Source organism: Pinus tabuliformis, chromosome 2_2, assembly GCF_031772625.1.
Source record: "Pinus tabuliformis cultivar Carrire ecotype Pingquan chromosome 2_2, CPIR1, whole genome shotgun sequence".
Classification (NCBI taxonomy): Eukaryota; Viridiplantae; Streptophyta; class Pinopsida; order Pinales; family Pinaceae; genus Pinus; species Pinus tabuliformis.
The window spans coordinates 793,746,660-793,769,676 of NC_142300.1; the positions used below are offsets into that span (position 1 = coordinate 793,746,660).

General features: G+C 42.2%; 1 non-coding gene across 1 annotated transcript; it reads left to right on the forward strand.

The window, feature by feature from the left end:
- Positions 1 to 6,433: 6,433 nt before the first annotated feature.
- Positions 6,434 to 6,506, forward strand: TRNAK-UUU (transfer RNA lysine (anticodon UUU)). Its single transcript has one exon. It is a non-coding gene; the product is annotated as a tRNA-Lys (tRNA).
- Positions 6,507 to 23,017: the final 16,511 nt, after the last annotated feature.

Genomic DNA, 23,017 nt, shown 5'->3' on the forward strand with positions numbered 1-23,017 from the left:
GGACCTTTTGGTTAGATGGTGGATCTAACTGTGATCTACTGTGATAATCAGAGTTGCATCAAGCTCTCCAAGAATCTTTGGTAACACTGAATGCATGGATGTGTCAATGTTAAGCATCTCGGTACTGGCCTAGAGGTGTTAGCCCCCCTATACAAGGTTGTTTGTAGCGGTCGTGAACATCCCATCTAATGGCTAAGATAAACCAGGAATTGTAGGCTTTAAAGGATAATTCAAGAGGGTGATGAAGGTAAGGTTCGGTCCTCAGGCAAGAGTCATAAGACAAGGTTGTTTGTAGAGTAAGGGTGTTTTGTTTCCTTGGTGACCCGCCTCATATGAGACTTGACTAGTTCATTCCCCTTTAGCAGCTCCTTAATTGCCGATAAGCATTAATGGATCAAATCAGTATTATCGTTGGTTCATTGACTTGGTGCACCTACCTCACTTGCAAACTGGGTATGGATTCTGGCCACAAACATCCAATGGCGAATGAACATACTACGGATGGCGAACTGAATGCAAAATAACATCCATTGGTGAACGAACATACTGCGGATGGCGAATTGAATGCGAACTAACATCCAATGGTGAACAAAAAGGGGAAGTAAAGCGTAGAAATGAAAGGTTAGAAAGTAAAGGGTAGGAGCAATTCTTGGTCATCTCAAGGGTCAAAAGGCTGCTTGGTCATCAAGGTGAGTTCTGAAGGAAGGGGTAGATAAAGGGATTACTAGGTTCATTCAGAGGGACCCAAGTAAGAGTGTAAGTTTGTTTCCAAGTTGAGTTTCCAAAGGCAATTCCCAAGGCAGTAAGTGTGAGGGAGAGTTCACAGGATGGAGGGAATAGAGTATATAAATAGGTTGGAACATATTGTGTTTTCTTGAACCAACCTTCTATTCTGCCATTCAGATTTTTGATTTCCAGTTTTTTGTTGTAGCGGGTAATGCAGAAGTTGCAAGGGTGTGACACCTCACTTACACTATGTTCCTAATTGCATTATATGCGTGCATATACAAACACAAAATAAGAAAAGCACCAGCCACCTCAAACTAGTTCATTCACATTGGCTACTTCATTCACATCCACTTCACTTCCACTTCTGCTTCTGCTTAGGTTTGCTTGGCTTCCACCATATTTTGAAATAAATCAATTGAATAATCAATCAATCTTTCAACCACTCCTTTTCCACTTCCTCTATATATTTTCTTTCCTTACGCGACATTCATTCAATTTCCTTTATGTCACTCAGGGCTACTGAATTGATTCGAAATAGGCTCTGCTTCAACCACTACGAAGGGTTTCCAATCTCTTCCTTCAACTGAAAGAAATGCTCACTATGGAATTGGTTCTTTTAGAGGTGCTTCAACGGAATCCCAAGTTCTTATTCATATACGAGGTCTCCATCTCGAACTGCTGCAGGATGATCTGTATCATTTGTAACCACCCTACCAGCCAATGTTGTCACCGAGGAAACTCAAGCCTCTTTCTTTAAACCGTTGTCTCTGCAGTAGGACTAGATGTCCTATTAGCCAAGCACACACATTCGTGAGAAAGTGAAGTTCATTGGCTTTCTGATCTTTTTTTTATTTCACATCAACCAAAGTGAAGTGCTTGCCCTTGCTTGACCCACGGAAGTGAGTGTTTTGGTGGCCACCTTGACTCTTTTCAGTGTGTTTTGATCGGTGACCTCTTTAGTTAGGAGAAATCACATAAGAAATAGAGATAGAATAATTAGCTCCAACTATTTGTGGAAGGTAGGCTACTAGGATTAGCGATCCCTCCTGCCTGTGTGTTGATACAATCACTACTAGGGATTAGCAATCTCATAATCTCTGGAACGATAATGATCCAATCACTATGAAAAGTAAGTAGGCTCTCTTCTAGTGGGCTTCTAGAATGGTGAACAAAAAAGTGGACCAATCGCAGGGATTTACAATCTTCAACAAAACCAAATGAACTTGGATACGAATATTGGCCAATTTCATTCAAGAAAAGGGATATTAGCAACATAAAAAACCCTTTTTTCACTTCCTTCCTATCTTATTTCAATATAATATTCATCTTGTTCCGGTCTGGGAACCTGAGAACAAAGCTCCTGTAGCACTTCCTTTACCTGGTGGAGTAGTGAACCACTTGTGCATGGATTCTTTCTGATACAGTAGAGTAGGGCCCGAACTAAACTATATACATGATAGATACTCCACGACTAGTTGGTTTACCAATTCATGGTGCACCTCTCTATTCATCCCACCTATATATAGGTCACCGAAGCATCGGGTAGGGGTTGGTTAAAAACCCCATTTTGCAGTCTTATTTGACCAACTTAATTCCTTGTGGAAGAAGACTCACTTGGATGAAACATCCATATGGAGGAATCAACATTCCCATCTTACGGCCTATCACCAAGCACATCTATTTAATGGCTACCCAAAGCACAGGACCATCTCCACTAGTAATTGCACTGAACCAATAGACTTAAGTGCCAAAATAGGATTCAATAGCCTGGATCTCCCTAATCCTCTCTGATCGGGTATTGGTTTTCTTCTCCATCATTATGGTCGAATTTTCTATAACATAGAGAAATTGGCAAAGGAAAAGGGATGGCTCGCAAAAAGAAATACAGGGTTGGTTGATGAAAAAAGCAAGTAGATTGAAGTTTTCCTCAGCTCGTGTCCTAAATGGGATGTTTGATGCATAAAGACAACCTTCTCCCTTACTTACCTATGGTGTTGGGGGAAGCCTCTCTATTCCTTTCTGGCTTGCTTGGATATGCGTTACTATGGATTTGGCGGAAAGACATACATCCCCCAAGTACTCTACCTCTTACTAATATATCATGCATTCCACACTTACTTAATCCTTTGCCTACCTACCAGCATGGGCCCATGTGCTCCAGTGAAAAGGCTCATGCCTACCTACCTTCCTTTCTAGCCAGGTCAAGAAGGTGTCCTTTTAACAACTCGTCTAGGGCAGGGAATAGGAAGGAGGTCTCTCTTCACAAACCTTTCATGCTGACAGGTAATATTTTCATGAAAGGGTGTCCTTCCGGCCATCCAGGTAAGGTTATGATTTGTCATCAAGGCATAATCTAGAAAATCCATATAACACCAAGCCAAAGATACACCCACCATCTTGAAAGGCGAGCCAGAGTACTTAAGCCTATTTTCCCCATGCACTAGCCAAAGAGGCGACCAACTAGACAAGCTAGGCAATAGGAGAAGCAGAGTGCTTTACCTTTAAGCCAACCCGAGAGATAATCAAGCTAGAGAAAATTGTAGGCAGGCAGATCCCAAAAGGGCTCTCCTTGAAGGGACTAAAAAAGGTTTGAGGGGAAGAAAGAAAGTAATTTCGATCCAGAAAAATGCATAATGACATATATAATATATGACTTGAAGAAACAGGAGAAGGGAAAGAAATCAATCTCTCATTCATGGCATAATGACATATATAATAGAAAGAAGAATTACTGCTATAATGAATGACGTAATTACATATATAATATATGCATTTTCTAGTGTAATTACTGCTATAATTCCTCTCCTGTTAGTCAAGTCCTGCCTTCCTTGATGCTTATTGGGTGGTGGGCTTATGGTCGAGCCTGCTTGTGCATCATGACTGGAATCATGAACAATTTTCAGTCCTGAGTGATTGATCGATTGATGGGAATTTGGTGCAGTGTGAAGCAAGTCCAATGCCTGATGTATCAGATGCATCAGATGGATGCGAGGGAATTGATAGGGCGTCGTTTTACCTAAAGCCTTCGGAAGTCCGATTCATTGAAGTGAATCAGTCGAGGGTGAGGAGTGAGAAGCTGCTCACCCTCCCCCCTACTATTTACCCACCCGCCCCAAAGGGACCTAACAATAGGAAAGCACTTGGAGAGTTCCAGGGAGAGGGAGGGGAAGGAGCCTATGTACTTGTCACGCCCCTAAGTAAGGCGTAGAATATTGAAAGATAGGAGTCACTAACATATTAGACAGGCTCTGTGTCATGTATTTCAAGCCATAAGAGTGGCCATCCTTCGAAGAAAGCGTAATAGCTCACTGGTCTAGCTCCATGGCACTGAAAATGTATAGGGGCTCAAGTGATTCACCGAAGCAACGAGACCTTGGAAGCGTTAAGCAAGCTCTCAAGACCCAAGGTTCTGTATTTCTTGATCGACTAACAGGAGAGGATGCCCCCAGCAGGGCTTAACCATAAGGGAGAGGAATGTAGTCATTCAACCACAAGGATGCTACAACAAGCTCGATCATAAGGTGTCGTTGGGCCTCTCAACCATAAGGATGCTACAGTAGGATCGACCATAAGGAAGAGGGAGAGGGAGAGGAAATAAATCATTCTTTAGGATCTAAAGTTGGTTCTAAGGTACTCAATCGAAAAATCATTGGTTGGATCAGTTCTGTTCACTTTGGGTGGAACTAAAGGTCCGTGCATTCCTTCGCTCGTTGCACCCCGATTTCTGACTCGCTATCACTCGTTGCACTTCAGGTTATCTCAAAGTTCAAATACTTGAAAGGCCCTTCAAGTTCTTTAGGAACTAACTAAGGGGGGGATGATTTCCGTGCACTTGAGTCATTGCTTGTTGCACCCCGAATCCACTCCTTCATTACACATCGATCATTTGGGCGGGCCCTTAGTTGACGAAGGAGGAGTGGAACTAAGGGCTTGTAATTGAGGCAAAAGCGTTTTAACTGGACGAGAAATCAATAGGTCCTTAGTAGTTCTTTGCATTATCTATCGAGAAATCGTTATCCGGGGCGGGATTTCTCGAAAACACTTGAAAGGTCTAGTTTAGGCCTTAAGTACAAGCCGGAACTAAGGACGATTTTTGTGCATTCCGAACTTTGAAAGTGAAGGGATAACCTTCTTAATGAAAATGAACTAAGAGCCTTATGTGCTCGTTGCACCCGTACAAGCACTCGATATCGCTATCGTTTTCTAGGGCCCTTTCACGTGAACTAAGGGATAACCTTTTTTTTTTCTATTTCCGTTTCCGTGCTCGTTGCACCTTTCCGTACAAGCACTCGCTATTATTGCACCCTTAGTTCACGGGGTACACAAATAGGAGCCTGATCTCTCACATGCCTAGTGGTAGCATTGGTGAATGCTTCATGGTTGCTTCCACCCCACTAGCAGTAATTTAGACAGTGAAGTTGAGAGAGTGAGGAAGTTTAGAGAAAGGATAAGTGAATTCGAAAGAATGGTGAAGTTGATAGTATTTATTGGTTAGGGAACTTGAAAGGAACATGAAGAAGTTGAGAATATTAGTTGGGGAACTTGAAAGGAATGCAATGAAGTTGAGAATATTGGTCAGTAAAGTTTAGAGAAAATCAGAGAATAATATTGCAAACCGTGTTAACGTATAATAATAATCCCAGTACAATATGCGCAATACAAGGGTCTAACCAACCTGGAGGATATTCTAGGAGGATCATTATAGAGGTTTTCCCTTATTTTCCCTCGTCCCATCCTGGGTGCCATGAAAATACCGAAAGCAACCGTAGGAGAATGGATAATATGGTGTTATTTTGATTTGAAAGGAATGTTTCTTATAAATGGATGGTTATGAGTGAAAGTTTCATATAAAGGCCGAAGGCCGAGGAGAGTTAGGGTCTAACTGGCTCTCGTACTGTACTGGCTATCCTGTCATTGTACTGGCTATATGGTACTAGCTATACTGTAAGGGATATCCTATCTGTACTAGCTTGGCTCTCGTAAAGCCTATCGTAAAGCATGGCTATCAGCGTGAGCCTTGTCTTAATGTTTCTGAGCCTATCAAGGTGGGAAAGTCAGTCATTCAATCTATCCAAATAAGGATCTCTCATTCAAAACTACCACAACATATATAAAGAAGCATGTCTGATGGAAATATAATGCTAATTGTTGCAATTACCAAGCTAATAAAAAATTATTGCTTAAATGTGTCCTTCCCCCGAACAAAGTGAAGTAAATGACCCGATAAGTAAGTGAGATTCCCTTCCTTCCCCTCATTCCATTCTGGCACCCCTTCAGGGAGGGTTGGTTAGGGCTAACCCGAATGGAATTCAACACTCAATAAATTACGTCTAAAATGAGTTAACATGGCTTGCCGGTGTCTTCCCCCCACACCACCACCCCCCCCCCACGCTCGGGTGACTCCTCCCTCCCCTTCAATGTCTTTCTGTTCGAGAAAGGGTGTTCCTTCCCCTCACTTGGGTCGACATAGCATATTTTTGTCATCTCGTTATCTGTAAAGTCTGCTTACACATCCTTGGGTGGAGTGGTTGAAAGCGAGTGACAACATATTGTAAATAAAGAAATATGTTGGAGGTTTTCTACTTGAGGGAATAAATATAACACAAGGAAGAAATACAAGGGCCTGCCTCTCCCACACCAGAGAAGCACATGTTTCTCTACTGCTGCTATAATATGCTATTGATTGTTGGGTTGGTTTCAGGGAGGGTGTATAGCTCAGTTGGTGGAGCATCGGGCTTTTAACCTAATGGTCGCAGGTTCGAGTCCTGCTATACCCACGCCTGCTTGACTGATAGAGGTTATTAATACAGTGACCCAAAGTGAGGTCCCGTTCGGAACCAGAACGGACAGTGAGAGGAAGGTGAACAAGGTCCGAAAAGGACGGACTTTCTTTATCACGTAAGAAAAGGTGGGAATGGTATCGGAATAAAAGGACCCGCCATGAAGTGGCCAACCAAACCAATAGGTATCACCTTTACAACCTCTCCTACCCCGAATTCTTAGGTAGTTCCTAACCCCGAATCCAATCCCGAATCATATTCCCGAATCATCTATATTAGGTATAACCCGGAATGAAGAAAGATTAGTCAGATTATTATTACGAAATTACGTATAGTGATTGGTCTTGTAGTGATTGGTCTTGAAAGGTGAATCAAGTAAGGTCCTGGTCCCGCTTGAAATGATGCGTCCTGTGCCGGCCTTCATTTTGTGCCGGCCTTATCAGTGGTGTTTTAGGGGAAGAAATGAAAGGTTGAGGAACCCTCATGACTTGGGTTGCGGCAATCAATTGGTTATACCAGTCCCCAAAGGCATTCTCATTGAAGGCAACATTTGGCGCATCAGAACGGGTCTTCCAGGGATCGAAAGATTTCGCAATAGCTTTACGGTCCAAAGGAGCATGCAAGGCTCGACCAGAGGGGGCTTGCCATTTCCACATTGCAAAAGAAACGAGAAGGTAGCCATAAAGAAAATATCCCCCTTTATCATGAGCATCTTCACAAGCTTTAAGGGATTCATCAAGGAGATACTTACACCAGTTAAGAACAACTCCCTGTGCACATAATTTTGCAACACAAATGGTGTCTAGCGTGCACTCTCCCTTAATATAATTCTTGGTAACCTGTTAAAATTGGCAACCAGGGCAAAAATTCATGTGGGTCATCTTATTCATGGCTAATAATATTTTTATTAGATTCCTCTCGTCAAGAGGTGTAGGATTGATATAAATATTATCCAATTCTGATAACTATTCATGGAGATATGAATTTATTTTGATTATGGAATTATTATCAAGCCGACCTACAACTCATGTAAGCTCAGAAGCCCAACAGTCGCATCTATTCACCCACCAACGTTGTGTATAAATATAATAGGACTTTTCCTCATTTAGACTCATTCATCTCATCACATCTCTCTCTCTCTACTGCGCAGATATGAGTCTCTTCTCTACTGCGCTGAAATGGGTCTCTCTCTCTCACACATGTGAAGCCGGAAGCTGTTGAATTTGAAGCTGCAACTGCAGAAGTAAAGATTGACTTGTGTGGCCTAGAAGATCTCCTCTTTGGAACTACGCTGTAGGTTCATCTGAACCTCCTCTGAAAGCCGCAACTTTTGGTTGTGGAATGAAGTCAATCCGACGAACGGTTTGCAAGATATCGACTGCCCTAGTTTGAAGCCGGAAACTGCTGAAACTGTAGAAGAAAATATTGACTTGCGTGGCCTAGAAGATATCCTCATCTGAACTACGCTATAGGTTCATCTAAACCTCCTATGAAAGCCACAACTTTTGGTGGTGGAATGAAGTCAATCCGACGAACGGTTTGCAAGATATCGACTGCCCTAGTTTGAAGCCGGAAACTGCTGAAACTGAAGCTGCAACTGCAGAAGCAAAGATTGACTTGCGTGGCCTAGAAGATATCCTCATCTGAACTGTGTTGTAGGTTCATCTGAACCTCCTCTGAAATCCGCAACTTTTGGTGGTGGAATGAAGTCAATCCGACAAATGGTTTGCAAGATATCGACTGCCCTAGTTTGAAGCCATAAACTGCTGAAACTGAAGCTGCAACTGCAGAAGCAAAGATTGACTTGCGTGGCCTAGAAGATCTCCTCATCTGAACTGCGCTGTAGGTTCATCTAAACCTTCTCTGGAAGCTGAAACTTTTGGTGGTGGAATGAAGTCAATCCGACTATCAGTTTGTGAGATATGGTCTGCCCTAGTTTGATAATGAAGCCGCTAATGCTGATGCTGTTGATCTAGGGTTTGCTACTGCTAATATGAATCAGATTTATTGTACTATTTCTCTCTGCTGAATTATTGAAGATAAAAGAAGATTTGATCAAAGGGTTTCCCCACACATTGTGGGGTTTTTCCCTGGCTAGCCGCCACATCTTGTGTCTCTTGTCTTGGCTTGTTTTCTGTCGATCGTTTAATGTTCTATCTGCACTTTACTTTATGTACATGTGATTGCTAATCGGTGGAATATAATAAGAAAAAGAAGTAAACTATTATAAGCATAGAACATACTATAACTTAACATGGTATCGGAGCTAAGGTGAAGACAAAGCCCAAGCAAGAGTAAGAGCAATCATTGAAGAGAAGATTGGCAAGGCCATCCTAAAAGAACTATGGGGTCCTCAACACTCTTTCCTGCCGAAGACAAGCTCCGTGAGAAAGCTGACTATCATGGATGGAAGATGTCTATCGATCTAACCCTTGAAGATCAAGGAGTGCTGGACCATGTAAGAGGCAATATTGTTGAGCCTTCATAAAATGCATCTGCTGCTGCCTAGAACAAATGGAAAAACGGAGAAGTCAAAACAAAGAAGATCATCCGGGACTCTATCGACAAGCGCTTGGTGGCCTACATCTCTGATCTAGACACCTCCAAGGAAATCTACGACAAACTGGTGAGTTTATTTAAAGTTAATGATGCAAATCAAGTTTTTTTTCTTAGAAATAAGTTGAGGGAAATCAAGAAGGGTAAAGATGAAATATGCAAGCATACTTCTTAAGAATCACCGAGATCAAGAACGATCTCCTATATATTGGGGAAACTATTACTAACAGGGAAATGGCACTCACGACTCTTGGAGGATTACCATCCAAATGGTACGTGTTCAGGACTACTCTTCTGAACTATAATGTAATTCTTGGTTTCGAGGAATTAATGGCTAGATGCATTCAAGAAGAAACAAGGGAAGAAGTGCAAGAAATTCCCATGCCTAAAGGTCCTCCTGCTGCCTTTTCTTCTCATGCAAAGAGAAGAAAGGACTCACACCGGGACAATGATCAAAATCCCTCCGACGGCAAATCATAGGAATGAAAAATTCAACAACAAAGGTAAGAGGAGAGCTGGGAATCAAGGAAGAGGACAAGCACTCAAGAAGGCTAGAAATTCTAGGATGTATTAAATGCACCTGACCTCAAAAGGAAGCTAGTGTCCATCTTGGCAATGGAAGACAGAGGCTACAAGGTAACCTTCAGCAATGGCAAGGTATGTATATGGAAAAATAATGTTAAAGATGCCTTTACTCTTGGGTTTAGTGTTGATTCATTATATCAGGTCGATGGAAGTCCGCTAGGTGTCATGTCTTGTGACACAACTCTTTAGTCCGAACTTTGGCATCGGAGGTTTGCCCACCTTCATTACAAAGCTCTACCTGATGCAAGACAGATGGTAAGAGGGATGCCTGAATTCCAAGTAGAGAAAGAAGGTGTATGTCCGAGATGTGACGAAGGAAAGCTCAAAAGGGGACCATTCCCCTCAAGCCAAAGCAAGACCTCCGATATATTACAATTGGTTTACTCAGGCATACCTGAGGTTGGCATTAAGAGGGAGACTTCTACACCACATACTCCTGAGCAGAATGGTGTGGTGGGAAGGAAGAACCACACGATGATGGAAGTTGTCCGGGCCATGCTACATGATCAAAGACTTCCAAAGTTTCTATGGGCTGAAGTTGCAAACACTGCCGTATATGTACAAAATCGATGCCCTCATCAAGCATTGGGTTCCAAGACTCCTGAAGAAAAATTCACCGGTAAGAAACCTGATGTTTCTCATTTTAAAATTTTTGGAAGCCCTGTATACTTTCATGTGCCGAAAGAGAAAAGAAATAAATTGGGAGCATCTGGAAAGAAGGGAATTTTCGTGGGCTATGGTGAAAATACTAAAGGCTATAGAATCTATGTAGCCGGTCAAAGGGAAGTCATAATTAGTCATGATGTCACCTTTGACGAATATATGTCTCTCAGCAAGGCGATCAATCTTCCGACTTTGAGGAGCTCTCAAGAAGCCGACACCAGGGAACTGAAAGAAAAGGACGATGAATCAATGCCTGATGTAGAAGAACCCATGGATTCGATTGATCCTCATCCACATGAGCCTTCCTCTTCTAGGAAGAGGCCTTCATGGCTTAGGGGGATGCTTGATGATGTTGAAGGACATGCTACACCCTGAGGAACCTTCCATCAAAGTAAGGAACTTAACAGGTATCAGGGATACCTGACCATCATGAGCACGATCATACAAAATGAACCTTCATCATTCTCAGATGTCATCAAGCATTAACTATGGAAGGATGCTATGACCATAGAATATGAGTCAATTATGGAGAATGATGTCTGGGAAGTAGCTCCCAGACCCTAGACAAGACAATTGTTACTTCAAAATGGCTTTACAAGATAAAGCATGCAGCAAATGGAAGTATGGAAAAGTATAAGGCTCGTTTTGTTGCTCATGGTTTCTCCCAGAAGGAAGGTATAGACTATGATGTGATATTTGCACCTGTTTCCGGATATACGACCATCCGCTCGATCATAGCCCTTGCCACTTCACAAGGATGGAACCTACATCACATGGATGTCAAGACTGCATTCTTGCACGGTTTGATCAAAGAAGAGGTCTACATGGAGAAACCCAAAGGATTTGAGTTTTATGATTGAAAATCTCATGTATGTAGGTTGAAGAAGGCTCTCTATGGGCTGAAGCAAGCACCCCGAGCATGGTATGAGAGGATCGATAGCTACTTGATGAAGTTGGGATTCACTAGGAGTGAAGTTGTTCCTAACCTTTACTTTAAGGTTGAAGATGACAAGCCTCTCATACTGGTGTTGTATGTGGATTACCTCTTTCTAACAGGTGTAGACCCTCTCATTCACAAATGTAAGAGGGAGCTGGCTTCTGAATTTGAAATAAAGGACCAAGGAATTGAAGTATGGCAGAAGCCAAGGGAAATTTTCGTATCTCAAGGAAAATATGTGGTAAAGATATTGGAAAGATTCGGTATGATGGACTGCAAGCCTGTGACTACCTCAAGGATCTTAAATTTTATAAGTTATATGGTAGTGATGTCGGACCAGACTTGGGAAATGCCTCTGAGTTTCAAAAACTCATTCGCATTGATGTTCTTGGTGAACCTCCGTTCGAACATATGTTTTTCAGTTAGCATTGTGAGCTCATATTTGGTTGAGCCTCACTGAATTGATGCTAGGAATCTTCTGAGATGTCTTCACAACACAATCTCTCATGGATTAAGATACACTACCGGAGATGTGAGACTACTTGGATATACTGATGTTGATTGGGCAGGCAGTGTGGTGGACTGTAAGAGCACTTCCAGGTGCCATTTAACCTTGGTATCGGCTTCGATATCCCAGATGAGCAGGAAGAAGAAGTTAGTGGCTTTGAGCACCGCCAAAGTGTAGGAATTTACAGGGTAAGTTCCTCAGAAAGAACACCAAAAGGACACCACTCACAACCAGATCACAGATCAATACACCAGTATTTTGACGTGGTTAAAACCCTCAAAGAGGGAAACAGTCCACGGCCTGCGCCAACGTGGCTACTACAGGCAATTTATTAATCAAAGAATGAAAATTTACATAAGCTTCTCTCATGCACGGATTACCCGAACAATGACCCTCCATGCGCTTTAAATAGAACTCATGGACCAATCGGGTGTCAAGCCATGGATCAAGTGTCGGTAATACTGAGGAGAGAGTGAACCGTCGGATCACTACATATCGTGACCGTCGGATTGTAAGTTACAAAATGTACAACGGTAAAGAAACACACTTTACCTAACTCTATACCTAACTCTAAACTAGACCAAGTTGTACTTAACTATTTCCTATGTGTCGGAATATCCTAACATCCCCCCTTAAGAACAACTTGGGATAGGATTGAAGGATTTACAAATATGACACAATAGGAGAAGGAAGGAGGCACTAGAGCCTATCCCCCCTTAGTGACAACTTCCTGAACTCCAAGCATATATCGAAGTTTAGTGAACTTCGCCTTTGTGAGAGCCTTTGTGAAGATGTCTGCAACCTGATCATCTGTTGAACAATATTGCACTTCAAGAACATGGTCATGAATGAGCTTTCTGATGAAGTGCATGTGTAGTTCAATGTGTTTGCTGCGCTGATGCTAGACTGGATCTTTGCATAGCTGAATGGCACTTTGATTATCACACCAAAGTGTGGTTGGATGATGCTGCTCAAAGCCAAACTCTTATAGGATCTGACGAAGCCACAAGGCTTCCTTACTAGCTTCCACGGCACCACGATACTCTGCTTCTGCTGACGAAAGAGAAATGGCAGCCTGTTTCTTACAAGCCCATGTAATAGGTCCTGAACCAAGAGTGAAGACATAACCGGCAGTAGACTTCCGATCATCAGGGTCACCAGCCCAATCAGAATCAGTGAAACCAACTAATAGAGGAGCTGCTTTGGCACTGTAATGAATCCCAAACTGAACTGTACCTCGAACATAACGAAGTATTCTTTTAGCTGCTTTCCAATGACTTTCACGGGGGTTTTGCATGAACCGAGCAACAAGGCCAACAACAAAGGAAAGGTCAGGACGAGTATGGGTTAAATACAAGAGTTTTCCTACAAGTTGACGGTATAATGTAGCATCAACTTCAGGAGAAGTACAAGAGACTGAAAGTTTGAATCTAGACTGAAAGGGAGAAGGGGCTGGCTTACAGTCTTCCATGTGAAAATGACGAAGAATATCACAAGCATACTTGGACTGGGAAAGGGAAATACCCTCCTTGGATTGCAATACTTGAAGACCGAGAAAATAGTGTAAGTGTCCTAAGTCTGTCATTTCAAATTTCTTTTTAAGGCTGGACTTCACATGGTTGATAAGGTTGGGATCACTACCAGTAAGAATAATATCATCAACATAAAGAACAAGGATGATGAGAGAGTTGCCCACTTTCTGGGTGTAGACAGTATTGTTAGAATAACACCCAAAAAAGCCAGATTCTAAAAGAAAGCTATCCATTTTGGCATACCAAGCCCGAGGAGCTTGCTTGAGACCATAGAGAGATTTCTTAAGTTGACATACAAGGCTGGAGTCTATTTGGATGAAGCCATTGGGTTGTTCCATATAGATTTCTTCATGCAAGTCCCCATGCAAGAAGGCAGATTTAACATCCATCTGATGGACTTCCCATTTTAAAGAGGCAGCAAGGGAAAGAACAAGGCGAATAGAGTTCATTTTGGCAATAGGGGAGAAGGTTTCAGTGTAGTCAATGCCTTCAACCTGTGAAAAACCCTTAGCAACAAGACGAGCTTTATGTTTATCAACTTTCCCATCTGGTCCATACTTGGTTTTGTAAACCCATTTACATCTAACAAGTTTGCGTCCCTTTGGTAGAGGAACAAGATCCCATGTATCATTTGTCAACAATGAATGATATTCTTCATTCATAGTTGCTTCCCAATGTGGATGGCCTGAAGCTTCTGCAAAAGTGTCAGGATCATGATTTACTGGAGCTTGAGCCAGTAAAGAAGAGGCTCTTTCAAATTGAGAACGTGTACGTCGCTGATCTGTAGGATCACCGGCAAGATCACCTGCTGCATCCCGAGTAGCACGGACCCATCTTGGAAGTTGAGGATCCTGAGAAGGTGGGGGAGGATTATCATCCTCACTTTCATCATCGGAAGAAGAAATGTTTTCAAAAGTAGAAGAGATAGGAAGAGGTGGCACATCCGCCGGACTAGGCTCGCAGGCCGATTTATTTTCATCAAATTTTACATCTCTTCTAATGATAAAATTTTTGGACTTAAATGGAATAAATCTATAACCTTTTACATCTTCAGAATATCCAACAAAAGTACATTTCTCACTCTTAGGTTCTAAAGCTTTATGCTTTTCATCTAGAATATGGGCCCATGCTTCACTTCCAAAAACACGAAAGTGACTTACATCTGGTTTAATGGAACTCCAAGCTTCTTCTGGAGTGATATTCTTTAGAACCTTAGTAGGAGTGCGATTGATTATATAATTTGCACAATTAATTGCTTCGGCCCAAAAACTAAGACTGAGTCCTTTAGATTGCAGCATACAATTAACCATTTCCTTTAAGGTGCGATTTTTCCTTTCAGCTACACCATTTTGTTGTGGAGTGTATGGAACAGTATGTTGCATTTGAATTCCATTTTCGGTGCAAAAGTTGATGAATGTGTTTTTAACATATTCTCCACCATTATCAGTTCTTAGCTTAAGAATTTGATGTCCAGATTGTTTTTCAACAAAGGCTTTGAAGGCCAAAAAAGTGTTAAATACTTCGCTCTTGAGTTTTAAGAAGTATACCCAAGTGCGTCTGGAGAAATCATCAATGAAAGTTAAGAAATACTTGCAGCCAGAGAATGAAGCAACAAGAAGTGGACCACATAAATCACTGTGCACAAGTTGTAAAGGGGCTGAGGCGTGCCAAGAGGCACGTTTTTCAAAACTGTCCCGATGATGTTTTCCGAGTACACATCCGGAACAAACACCATCTCTGCAAGATACCATAGGAAGACCTGTCACCATATTTTCTTTACATAGATGCTGAAGGGAGCGATAGTTTAAGTGACCAAATCGCTCATGCCAAAGTTTGCTCACTTCATCATTATGAGCAACAAATACTGAGGGAAGATTTGATGACCCAAAGTTGTGAAACTTATACAACCTTGTGGAATCATCAGCAATACCAGTAGCTAGAATCTGTTTAGGATCTCTCAGATCCTTGATTACAACATCATGAGGTGAAAATTCAACAATTTTACCTTCACCTGAATGAGTTATCTGATATACAGATAGAAGGTTGCAGGATAAGGTTGGAACACATAATACATCATTAAACTGACCATTGTCTAGATGAACAGTTCCAGTCCCTACAACATTAAGAGATCTATCATCACCAACATATATATTTTTGGTGTTACAATCATTTAAAGAAGAAAACATGGCTTGGTTTTTGGCCATGTGATAAGAGGCTCCAGAATCAATGAGCCACTCATGAGAAGGAGAAGAAGAAGATACATTTAATGCATAACCAGACTGAGATGATTGACAACGACATGCAGAAAGTGCCATTCTGGAAGTTGAAGTTGAAGTATGCTCCACATGGATGTTATGTTTCTTCATTGCGGCTTCCAAGGCTTCCATCTTCTTAAAGCATTTAGATTCTAAGTGGCCATCTCGATTACAAAAGTTACAATGTCTATCAGTCTTCTTCCATTTGTTTTTATTGGTCTTATCATTTTGCTGAAATGATCTTTCATTTTGAGGCTGAGTTTGCTTAGGACCCTTGTTTGGTTTAGGACCATTCTTTTTAGGATATGACTTCTTAGGATTCTTTGAATTTGGTTGCTGCTGGGCGGCTAACGCTTTCTTGGAAGAGTTTCCAAGATTAAGAAGACCAAGGTGTAAGAGTTTTTCTTGTTCTCTTATTAAGGAATCACAAAAGGAGTCAAAGGAAGGGGCCTTGTAGTCTTTTCCTTGACAAATGAAAGCTTCCCTTGTAGAATGGAAAGTGGAAACAAATACAGAGTAGGCTGGTCCCAACTTAGTAAGGATGGAATAAATAAGGTTACCATATTCTTTCTTAACCTTAACACCTTCCAAGAGATATCTAAGGGTCTTGAATTTGGACAAGAAATCTTCAATGCAAGAAAAATTATTAGGATCCAAAGTAAGCAACTCATTTTCAAGTTGATGGGCTCTAATTTCATTTTTAATCCCAAAAACTTTAGCGATTTTTTCCAATGCTTCATGAGGAGTCTCAAGTTCTGCAATATGGAATCTAAGATCAGGAGAAATAGACATCCCTATCAAACCACGTGCTTGATCTTGTCTATTTTCCCATTTTGCAGCCTTGTCTTCATCTTTTGGTTTCTTCTCTTGGTCTGTGGCTATTCTGTAGAGACCTTTACTTCTAAGTAAATCTTCCATGTAGGCTATCCATTGGAAGTAGTTAGTGCTGTCAAGAATGACTTGGCATGGACTTTCCATTTTTTTTTTTAAAACTGAAGCTGAAGATGCTGAAAGTAAGTGTTTCAATGGATGGATCTCAAAAAATTAGGCTGTTTTAAAAAAAAACGGCTCTGAAAAAGGCTTCCGGATGAAGAAGTTATGGCTTTTTGAAAAAAATTTGTTGAAGTTGCCGGCAAAGTGCGCGAATGTGCGGGAATGAAAAAATCCGCCCCCACAAAATGGAGACTTGAACCCAAGACCTCTACTCTCTTAAAATAGCTTTGAACCAATTGATCTATACAAAAAATTTGAGAGAGAGAGAGAGAGAGAGAGAGAGAGAGAGAGGGGGGGGGGCTTGGTTTGCGTGCTTGCCTTGAGAAAGCTCTTTTTCCCTACAAAACACAAAACACAAAACCCAACACGAATATGCAAAGAAAAACGAACCTTGCGGCTCGAAGTTAGCTTTAGCCAAAAAACTAGATATTTTTTAAAAAAATGAACCTTGCGGCTCAAAGTTAGCTTTAGCCGAAAAACTAAATATTTTTCTCAATGTTTCTGATTTTTCGAGATCACACTAAGGTGCAGGGAAAAGAGCATACGCATGAGAAAAACCCTTCCTTTCTGTTTCTGATTTGCCCATATCGCACAGAGTCGCAGGGAAAAGAGCATACGTAGAAATGAAAGGTATAGATCCGGTTAAAAAAAAGGGCTAAATAAACCGAAACCGAAATAAGCAGAGAGAAAATAACAGTAAACTGCAAAAACACTGTATACCTCCCGATCTGAAAAATGATGCAGCTAGGGCTACCGGAAACCTTTTCGCGTGAAACGAAAGGGGTTCCTCACTGGAACAGATGCTCCGAACACAACAGAGCAGTCCTCTTGGCCTGAAAGCAGTCAGAAACAGCAGATCTAGGAAACGACAGCCGCATGCAATTCTACCGGCTTCAGATTTGGATCACCAATGGACGCGGCCCTCAAATAGCTCTGATACCATGTAGGAATTTACAGGGTAAGTTCCTCAGAAAGAACACCAAAAGGACACCGCTCACAACCAGATCACAGATCAATACACCAGTATTTTGATGTGGTTAAAACCCTCAAAGAGGGAAACAGTCCACGGCCTGCGCCAATGTGGCTACTACAGGCAATTTATTAATCAAAGAATGAAAATTTACATAAGCTTCTCTAATGCACGGATTACCCGAACAATGACCCTCCATGCGCTTTAAATAGAACTCATGGACCAATCGGGTGTCAAGCCACAGATCAAGTGTCGGTAATACCGAGGAGAGAGTGAACCGTCGGATTGTAAGTTACAAAATGTACAACGGTAAAGAAACACACTTTACCTAACTCTATACCTAACTCTAAACTAGACCAAGTTGTACTTAACTATTTCCTATGTGTCGGAATATCCTAACACAAAGCAGGATATATTGTTGCTAGCATGACCTCGTGTGAGGCAGTCTGGTTGCGAAAGCTCTTCAGTGAGCTGTTTTTATTTACATTGGATACCACTGTGATTCTCTATAACAACCAGAGGTGGGATTCGATTATTGAGGAATCCCGTATTCGTCGATTGCTCCAGCAAATAGACATCATCTGGGATATGGTAATTTGATAAGCAAGGATGCTCCATCGCATTAAGATGATGTACAGGTTGATACACCTTGTCAAAGCCCTGGGGAAAGATCTAATCTATGATTTTCCCAAACGACTTGGAGTCGGCAAGAAACCCTTGTACAAGGGTCCTGCTTGTTGCATACATTGAGCTCTGGGAGCTCTGAGGGCTTGCGGTTATTACTGGAGCAACATACGACCACAGGGTGACTCACCCTCCCCTGGTGGTGCGCACTGGAACAAGATGATTCGCTCTCTTGTGGGACAAGATGATTCGCTCTCTTGTGGAACAGGATGATTCGCTCTCCTGTGTAGCAGGATGATTAGTTCTCCTGTGAGGCCTGGATTGATGTGTTCTCCATGGCAGCCTGGATTGATGTGTTCTCCACGGCGATTGTAGCAGGATTGATGTGTTCTCCTGTGAGGCCTGGATTGATGTGTTCTCCATGGCAATTGTAGCAGGATTGATGTGTTCTCCTGTGAGGACAGGATTGATTAGTTCTCGTGTCGAGGCATCCTACCCATGCAGTCTGGGACTCATGGGAAGTACCTCTCATCTGATCAATGAGCAGGGAAATGAAGTTAGGGACCATAGTAGTACCGATGGACGCATCGTTGTAACTACCGTACTCCCTATGCTAGGATGACCTCCATTGATCTGGGATCAATGATACTGGTCTGGGACCAGTGGTAGGAGTTGTACCATACTATGACGCTGACTTCGGGTCGGTTGAGACTGGTCTGGGATCAGTGGTACATACTCTGAGACTGACTTTGACTCAGTGGAGGATGATATTGGTTTGGGACCATTGGAGTTGTACTCACTATGACGCTGACTTTGGGTTGGTTGAGACTGGTCTGGGACCAGTGGTACATACTCTGAGACTGACTTTGAGTCAGTATGATACATCCTCGATCATTTCTTCTTCTTCATAATTTGGACAAAAGCAGAGTAGAACAGAACAATGCAAGAGTAGAGCAGAACAGAACAAAACAGTACATATCAGTGCAGGGCAGAACAAGAAAAAGCAGAATAGGCAAAATAGAGCAGAGCAGGGCAAGGGTCAGGCTGTACAAGGCAGTGCATTTGATGGATGAATAGTAATGACCGATAGACTGATTGCAGATGAAGTTCTCCATGGTTGAGAGAGTGTTAAAATTGGAAACCAGGGCAAAACTTCATGTGGGTCATCTTATTCATGGCTAATAATATTTTTATTAGATTCTTCTCGTCGAGAGGTGTAGGATTGATATAAAGATCATCCAATTCCGATAAGTATTCATGGAGATATGAATTTATTTTGATTATGGAATTATTATCAAGCCGACCTACAACTCATGTAGGCTCAGAAGCCCAACAGTCGCATCTATTCACCCACCAACGTTGTGTATAAATATAAGAGGACTTTTCCTCATTTAGACTCACTCATCTCATCACATCTCTCTCTCTCTACTGCGTAGATATGAGTCTCTTCTCTACTGCGCTGAAATGGGTCTCTCTCTCACACACATGTGAAGCCGGAAGCTGTTGAATTTGAAGCTGCAACTGCAGAAGTAAAGATTGACTTGCGTGGCCCAGAAGATCTCCTCTTTGGAACTACGCTGTAGGTTCATCTGAACCTCCTCTGAAGGCCACAACTTTTGGTGGTGGAATGAAGTCAATCCGACGAACGGTTTGCAAGATATCGACTGCCCTAGTTTGAAGCCGGAAACTGCTGAAACTGAAGCTGCAACTGCAGAAGCAAAGATTGACTTGCGTGGCCTAGAATATATCTTCATCTGAACTGTGTTGTAGGTTCATCTGAACCTCCTCTGAAAGATGCAACTTTTTGTGGTGGAATGAATTCAATTCGACAAACGGTTTGCAAGATATCGACTGCCCTAGTTTGAAACTGGAAACTGCTGAAACTGAACCTGCAACTACAGAAGCAAAGATTGAATTGCGTGGCCTAGAAGATATCCTCATTTGAACTGCGCTGTAGGGTCATCTGAACCTCCTCTGAAATCCGCAACTTTTGGTGGTGGAATCAAGTCAATCCGACGAACGGTTTGCAAGATATCGACTGCCCTAGTTTGAAGCCGAAAACTGCTGAAACTGAAGCTGCAACTGCAGAAGCAAAGATTGACTTGCGTGGCCTAGAAGATCTCCTCATTTGAACTGCGTTATAGGTTCATCTGAACCTCCTCTGGAAGCCAAAACTTTTGGTGGTGGAATGAAGTCAATTCGACTATCGGTTTGTGAGATATGGTCTGCCCTAGTTTGATAATGAAGCCGCTAATGCTGATGCTGCTGATCTAGGGTTTGCTACTGCTGATATGAATCAGATTTATTGTACTATTTCTCTCTGCTGAATTATTGAAGATAAAAGAAGATTTGATCAAAGGGTTTCCCCACACATTGTGGGGTTTGTCCCTGGCTAGCCGCCACATCTTGTGTCTCTTGTCTTGGCTTGTTTTCTGTCGATCATTTAATGTTCTATCTGCAATTTACTTTATGTACATGTGATTGCTAATCGGTGGAATATAATAAGAAAAAGAAGTAAACTGTTATAAGCATAGAACATACCATAACTTAACATAACCTTCCCCACGATGAGATGACAAGCAAAATGGACCTGATCATTGTTGATATGCTCAATGAAAGCACCACGACCACCTCGGTGCGTGTCGTATTTGTGATACAAATTAGAATCACCCTTCTTCTTACCGTGCTTGGAAGAACCTTGGAACGCGACTGTAACGTCTTTACCTGCCATAGAAAGTCCTGTCAGCTTATGAATATCGTGCACATGAATAGGATATTCCTTATCAAGCCACAATGAACCATGATGTACGCGATTGATGATAAACTTGGTACATCGAGCAAATTCTCCAGTTGTACCAAAAACAAGTCAATCTCTAAGTATCGGGATAGTGGATTTCTGGAGCGGCTCATAAGAGGACTTAATCTGAGGTACAATCTCACCAGACATCAAGGGAACATAATCAAGGTACATTTCAGGCCGTAGAGCTGGAAACAAGTATCCATCTGAGAAATTGTGATCAACAAGATGAACTTTCTCGACTTTGCCTTGCCAATCACCTTAAACTTCGACTCGGGGATCATGAATTTCGGCAGGAACAGCAGTAGCTCGACCCATGGAAATAGATTGACAGCGATAGACACAGAGGACAGGGGGCCGTGGGCGAGAGATGGACGCGGACTGAGCACAGGACGCCAGGGCGGAAGAATGAAAGGGACTAAAAAACAAACTGATAAGCAGTGCCGAATGTACCCCGTACTTATAGACAAAACGCGGCGGGAATGACCACAAGTTTCCATTTCTGGAAATGACCGGACATAAATGCGGTAGCGTCGTATTGAAGGCTGACGAAATAAAGCTGGATATAGGCAGATCCGAGGAGTGTACGTTGACGGTAAAACAATTCCCGAGGTGTCAAATCAGTAATCCGGTAGAGCAGACAAGACAGATTTCCAAAAAGGTAACTGTTGACGAATGTACGACTTACAGGAATGAAAAGTGACAGCTGACGAGGCAGGTAAGACCGTTTCGACAGGGATGACTTGGACACAACCAACACATGGACAACTGACCTGGACAATGAAATAAAACAGACTGGACTAATAACTATGACTAGACCTCCCCGACCACAATCGGTTTCGGTCTGCCGCAACTAGACAGGACAGAACTACGAAAAAGAATAAAAGTTTCAAAATACACCTAACTAAAACCTAACCTAAGCTCTCGGACAGAGAGCCATGAGAATATGTCAATTAAGTAGCATGGTAGGGCTTCAGGCGGGCGCCATTCACCCATCCAGGTCTGATAACTCCATCCAATTGCGCAAGTCGAACAGCGCCAGAATCTCTGATTTCCGCAACCATAAAAGGCCCCAACCAGTGCATCTTAAGTTGACCAGGATGCTTCAGATACTTGCTGTCGTAGAGAAGGACTTTCTCTCCTACAGCAAAAGACTTCTTCTTAATGTGGCGATCATGCCAAGCTTTTTGTCTCTGTTTCTCTACTGTTTGATGAAAATCAGCCAAGAATCGATGCTCATCTAAATCCCATAATTCATGAAGCCATTCCGCAACAGAAGTCTCATCAGACATCTTTGTAGCTTGAGCAATGTACAGGAATCAGGAACTCTGCAGGCACAACAGCTTCTCTCCCGTAAACAAGCTGAAATGGAGTGTACTTATGCAATATTTTAGTGGTAGTTTGATAAGCCAAAAGTGTTGTAGGAGCCATCTCATCCTAATCATCCCAATTGGAAAAACAAACTTTAGTAAGGTCTCTCTCCAAAATATTGTTGAAGGCTTCTACAGTACCATTGGCCTGTGGATGATAAGGACTGCTCTTATGATGCTGGATAAAAAATGATCGGGTCAGTGTAGCAATAGTTTGATTGATGAAGTGAGTTCCCTGATCACTGGTTCAACTTCTAGGACAACCAAACCGGGTGATAATATTTTAAAAAATGAACCATGCTGCAGTATCTGCAGAGCAATCCTTAACAGGAGCAGCTTCTGCCCACCTAGTGAGATAATCAGTTGCGGTAATGATGTATCTAGCCTGCGAATGTCGAGCAGGAGGACTGAATGGAAGAAACTCAAACTCATGAAACAAGAAGCAATAAAATCAAACTCAAAGTCAGGCTGAGGAGTCGGTAAACTCAGGGCGAACACTAACACTCACACTCAGATATATTCTTTTCTTATGAGACCAAGAAGATCAACTCAAGTAACTAAAGTCAGGGCTCAAGTAACTCAGGTCAGAGCTCACATTGGGCTCATAGTCACCAAACTCAGGTCAGAGCTCAGAACAACAAACACAAAGAGATATTCTTCTTATTCACCACGAGGCATGGGGTCCCCCGACCCCCATCGTAGCGTAGGTTCTATTTTT